This window comes from Atta colombica, unplaced genomic scaffold, assembly GCF_001594045.1.
Source record: "Atta colombica isolate Treedump-2 unplaced genomic scaffold, Acol1.0 scaffold250, whole genome shotgun sequence".
Lineage (NCBI taxonomy): Eukaryota > Metazoa > Arthropoda > Insecta > Hymenoptera > Formicidae > Atta > Atta colombica.
In genome coordinates this window covers 55,598-61,943 of record NW_017259349.1, presented here as the reverse complement: position 1 = coordinate 61,943, position 6,346 = coordinate 55,598, and the positions used below count along the sequence as shown (strand labels likewise).

The 6,346-nt window shown below is 31.6% G+C and overlaps 1 long non-coding RNA gene across 1 annotated transcript in view; it reads right to left on the bottom strand.

Moving 5' to 3' along the window:
• Positions 1-1,214: 1,214 nt before the first annotated feature.
• The window catches only part of LOC108688968, a 9,810-nt gene continuing 4,678 nt past the window's right edge, over positions 1,215-6,346 (bottom strand). The window contains exon 2 of the long non-coding RNA XR_001931818.1: positions 1,215-1,473. This is a non-coding gene — a long non-coding RNA (uncharacterized LOC108688968). The remainder of the gene's footprint in view (positions 1,474-6,346) is intronic.

Here is a 6,346-nt window from a genome sequence, read left to right as displayed (position 1 = left end):
AAAATTTAATGAAATCAATCAGACAAAATTTAATGAAATCTACATATGATATCCATTTTGGTAAAAACCGTGGTGCCGATAGTTTGACACTTTCTTCGAGGTGTCTTATTTTTTTTTTGTCCTTTCGTCCTGCCGCGCTGCAATTCAACATTTTATAGGCTCCATAAAAAATCACGTATGACGCAAGACGGAAAAAGTAGTATAGCATTTATTGAATCTGAACGGGATCAGCAAATGGACACTATTAGATATATATATCAAATATATGTATCAAATAAAATTGATTTTTTTATCGTGAGAGATGAGAAATCGACTAAGGATTTGAATCAATGATGTTTTTGAAGCATAACATAATACCTATTTAAGCGTAAAATAATATTTGAGTTCTTTTCGAATGTTTCATATTAAATTATCATTCTATCATTACCTACATATAAATATAATGAAAACTAAATGGAAAACATTTTTTTGATAAATGTTCGTTGGTATGTTCGTTAAATGAATGTGTTCGATGAATGTGTAGAGAAGGTTGTCAAATGACTATTGTTCAGGCAAAAAGAATCATCGTTATTTTTATTCATATAAAAAAAAAACAATAAAATATTATAGATACATAAATATTGAATTTAATTTTCCATTGACAATGTGAAATTTTCGCCCTTCGTTCGCAACCTAGAGTTTCAAGATTCAGATTTTCATATTGTTTTGGACTGTATAAAAATCTAAAAAATTATTACATATCTGTGAAAACTTTAACAAAGAGTTTTTATTATCATAGAAATTAGATTATATTCTTTTTTATATACTTATTTTTCAGATTTAAATTTATTTATCAAAATTTTAAAAATTACAATTAAAATATCGATTGTGTCTTTAAAGTCTAACATTGCCAGTGCAAGCTTAAATTTCATGCAAGTATAAATTTCAGTAATAAATATTTTTCGCGATAGAAATTTCAAATCAATTATCAAATTAATTATCAATAATACTACATAATATTCAACAAATATGTATATGGAAAATGAGATAGAAAATCTTCTCTTAACTTCTTTTGATGTAGATTTAAATATGATTTACCCTATGCATCAATTGCATACTGCGGTTTTGCATTTTGTTACAAAATTATTTTTCTTAATCCCAAATTGTTTCGAAAAGTTTTTGATATTTATCCATTCAGGAACAGTAAATAAACAATAAGAAATTTTCCTTTTTAATTTTTTAATTTTAATTAATAAATTTGAAAACTAAATTTGATCTCTTTCATATTATGCGACTAGACAGTTTTATTGAACTAGTTTATTGCTGTAAATTAATTCATTTGTTAAAAAATTAATCGAATATTTCTTTATAACGTTTTTGTGCTTTTCGCCAAACTGCCTGTTTCTTCTCCATATTGGAATCTAATTCGACATTAGGAACGTCCATTCTCTTCGATCCAAGACCAACTTTGTTGTGATTGCAGGTGATAAATAACTATAACAGAAATAGCAATTTTTGTTATTATAACATATCTGATTTTCCAAATATTAAATAAAATTGTATAGCTTGAATAGGTTTCGTGAATTCTTAAAGTTGTAATTGCCAATATAAAAATAATATTTTAAATCCATCATCAGTTTTATGGAAAATCTGTGATAAACTAAATATATGTGTTATGAATTTGTTATATAATGCATGTATAATTTTGTGGCTGTATTTGAATCAATTTTTTAAGTAAGACAATGATCATAGAGCACATAAAATATAATTCCACTATACTCGATTGATCTTATGGTTGCCTAGGAACGAAAAAGTTCATATCTGGTTTTTTCTCATTGATGATAGCACATAATGATGTATCTGTTTAGATAATATACAACATGCATGCACGTATTACAGATCACTCTTCACTTCACTTTCTTTTTCTTTTTTTTTTGTTTCGCTTTGTTCCAAAATTTATTGCCAGCCCTGGGAATATATAGTTTACGTTACGTATATACGTGTATACGTATACTATAAATTTTCAGCTGGTATAGTGATTTCTAGGACACAACTTCAAACGAAAGAAGAAAATTTTGTAGAGATTTGCGTTTAGCAGTAAGCAATCGTTAATTAATAAATATGTATCCATTTATTTTAATTTTCTAATTTTTTGAACACTAATTAGCTACCAACAAACATAGACACAGATATAATCGACACTTTGTTTTCGATTATCAATTTTCGAGTAAAGATGTTTCTTAAATATTTATATCACGTTTGAATTAAAGCTATTTCGAAACTGATAAACAAGACAATTATTAGTTTTATGATTTCAACGATAATGATCGATATTTGAAATGAGAGAGAGAGAGAGAGAGAGAGAGAGACTTCGTAGATTCATTAGAAGAAGGAAGTTAAAATACATATAAATATAAAATTAGAATTTTTAATTTAACAAAAAATTGCGAATTTCTCAATTGGATGGTATAGATGCTATGTCGCTATTACATGAATGGATACAATTTTATTTAGCGCGATGGGAAAATTATTAAAAGGATAGAAAATAAGCAATGATCTACATCAACCGATTAAATATAGTCAAGCACATCTGTCACGTTCCTACACTTTTCACTCTTCTTTCTTTCTTTTCTCTTTTTTAATTGATCGTTCAAATCCAGACATGTTCAATATGCAAAAACATGAAATTTAAATTTTGATGGCATGGTCAAACAATCGATACATCAGGACGATGTATTGAATTTGTGAGAAAATGTATGTGAATGTTAAAGCAAATACAAAATATTGTAAACATTTGTTAATGGCTTTCGTATACGACAAAAGATTTTAAAGAAAGAATATAGTACAACTATGCGATTAATGTAATACTACTATAGTTGACATTTAGTGGAGAAACTTTTGATTACGCTTAATAGAAAGGAAGGAAATTCCTGGGTCGAGAACCCCGACACCACTGTAGTTGATTGTGCGAACAAAACAGTACCGAAGTACAATAACATATTAGGAATTCGCGGGTTCTCTGAGACACAGTGGTAGGGTGCCAGACGGTCTGTGCCAGTTCGAAAGTTTGTCCCGGTTTATTCGTCTGGCATACCGGGAAGCGACGTGGATGCACGTGCGCTGCACCTTGACAGCTTGAATATGGGTTCCAGCATCCGTACTGGACAGCGCATATTGGATTCGAAACTTTGCTCGTTTACAACGCTGTCGACACTGTCGACCATCGACCATCAGTCGATCGCCAATTGCTGACTCGTTGTTACTACCACCACTACCATCATCATCATCATCATCATCATCATCATCATCATCATCATCATCATCATCATCATCGTCATCATCATCGTCATCATCATCGTCATCATCGTCATCGTCATCATCATCGTCATCATCATCGTCATCATCATCGTCATCATCATCGTCATCATCATCGTCATCATCATCATCATCATCATCATCATCATCATCATCATCATCATCATCATCATCATCATCATCATCATCATCATCATCATCATCATCATCATCATCATCATCATCATCATCATCATCATCATCATCATCATCATCATCATCATCATCATCATCACCTCCACCATCATCATCACCACCATCAGCACCACCATCATCAGCATCGTCACTACCATCATCATTATTACCACCACTACCGCTATCACCTTTTCCTTCTCTTTCTCTTTCTCTTCCCCTTCTTCCCTTTTCTCTTTTTTTTTGCTCCTCTGCTAATGTTATCACCATCGAATACACGTTGATTGCATAATACATTCTCTCTTTTTTCTAATCCTTTCCCCTCTTTGTTATCTTATTTATGACACTCGAGATGTTTTTATACAAGATGTATGTCCAAGTATGACAGTAAATTCCATTGAGAAAATTTCAAGTCATTAAGAGAAAATATCTTGCGAGTTTTAGACGTAAAGATTACAAAGCAATTGAAATGTGTCAAATCACGTTTAATCTAAATAAATTAACTATTATATTATCAAGCATTATACATCGCGTTGTTGAAAATTCTGTAAGTGAGACATGCGAAAGAATAAAAGAATGGATGTACCAAATATATACATTTTTTATACATCTGATGTATCTTACCGTCTTTCAATTGGAAACAGATTCACGAATTCGCAAAATATTGGATTGTCCGGAAAGTTCGTGCCGCAAAAGATTTAAATTTAATAAATGTATACTAAAATTTAAATCTTCTGCGTTTCAATTTTCCTTCAAAATCGGCACGAACTTTCTGGACAACCCAATAGTAATTCGGAAGTGAGAATTAAAAGTGAGAAAAAATACATGGAGAAAAAATACATTTTACACATAAATATAAATATAAATCAAGTGCATTATAAAGATTATAAAGTTTACGGATATCGATCGCCCGCGCGTGCCTGTGCCTGTAGTGGTCTGTAGGTACCACACGCTCCAACTGCTCGCGCGAGCGAAACTCCTGCGATAATCCTGTGATGGATGCTCTAGGTGGTCAGTAAGCCCTATCGGCCAGACTGTTCGATGTGTATCGGTATGTTTACCCAGACGGAAGCTGTCTGGGTAGTGATAGGGCAACCAATGTCTCTGACGCATCTACGATACGTACATGGTTCGACTTGACTATTAATAAAATGCATGCATGTAAAACAGTAATCAATTATAAATTAGTTACTCGGTAATAAAAGATCGTTTTGTCGATGGAATGATGTAGCGCAATTACTTTATACTTTTGTGTTCCTGCGTTCAAAATATCATAAAAAATGCGAAATATAGTAATTAATCGAGAAGAAAAGATAACGTACATACATATTTATAAATTTAAGACAAACGTGTCTTATAAAAAATAAATACACGCAAAAGTGCATGTACGTAAATTGAATCGTACATACTCTCTCCATTACATCACATCACATCACGTCGCATCGCGTCGCATCGCGTCGTGTCTGATCCGATAACGTTCATTATATACTATACGGTTTATGTTGACCGAAACGTATGCATTGAACATTGTCGGTGCGCTGTAATTAATAAATCTCTTATTGCGTGTACATATTTGTATGTCGATACTGGGCGATTATTCGACCAACGTTTGTGTTATATGAGCATATACACACATCTCGTCTGGACCAATCGACTGCTTCTGACTGAATTGTATATTCTCCTAGCTAACTAACGTTACGGAGACAACCGACATACAAACAAGCGTATACGTGTACGGGTGTGTATGGCAATGTCGACTGTTAAGCTGATACGTGCATGCGCGCGTCTGCTGCGTGTACGGGATCTCGTATCACTCGTATATGCATAGAATTGTGCACTCGCATCCACTTCCTCCTGGCTGAGTTCTGATTAATTTCGTTTCCTCCCTTTCCTCTCTCTCTCTCTCTCTCTCTCTCTCTCTCTCTCTCTCTCCCCCTTTCTCTCTAGCTCTCTCTCCCTTTTAGAAATATTAAAATTTGTACACTAAATCATATTTAAGTAAGTTTCATATTTTACAGTTAAAAAGTCTTATACAAATATCTTTATTTTATTTAATATGTACATCGAAAATCTTGGAAAATTCGCACGCATGCACGCATACGACATACACTTATCATAGAGAAAAATGTCTAAAATAACAGGAAGAATGGAGATAAAGAAAAAGAACACGTTAATCTATATTTATTGTATGCAATTAACCAACAAAAACGTTTAAGCAGCGATATAATGTTGAATTTATGATTGCAATTAATTATGATTGCATCCACCTGTTGCCCCTTCCGCTTCTTTTCTAAACATATTATTGTTACAAAGTTTTGTTCCTATTTGTATTCTTTGAATTTCCTTTCTTTCTTTATCTAATTTTGTTTCTTTGTTTCTTAACCAGAGGCATCTCATTTTTTTTTACGTAAACGATCACCTAGGGTATTTTTTACACTCCAGTTAAAAGTTTTTTATGGAATTGTATATTTAAAGATTCGTAAAGAATAGTTATTAAAAAAAATAATAAAATATATTTTGTAAAATCCATTTTATAACAACTTAAAACAAGACTAAATCGCTATAAAATCATATAAATCATATAAAGTATAGTCATATTATATTGATTTCTCATAATTAAAAATGATTTATTTTTATCACATGTATGGAATATAATAACAGTTTATTGTTATAACAGTTTATTATTCATTTAAAAGAAAATTAAAGTAAGAAAGGACAATAGGAATCAGACGCGGTAATTTTGACGCAAATTAATACACAATTATGATACAATAATATTTATTGATTAATGCGCTTACATGTTTCGGCTCACTTTTGAGCCCTCTTCAGAGAGCCGTATGTAAATATGTAAGTGCATTAATCAATAAATATTATATATATA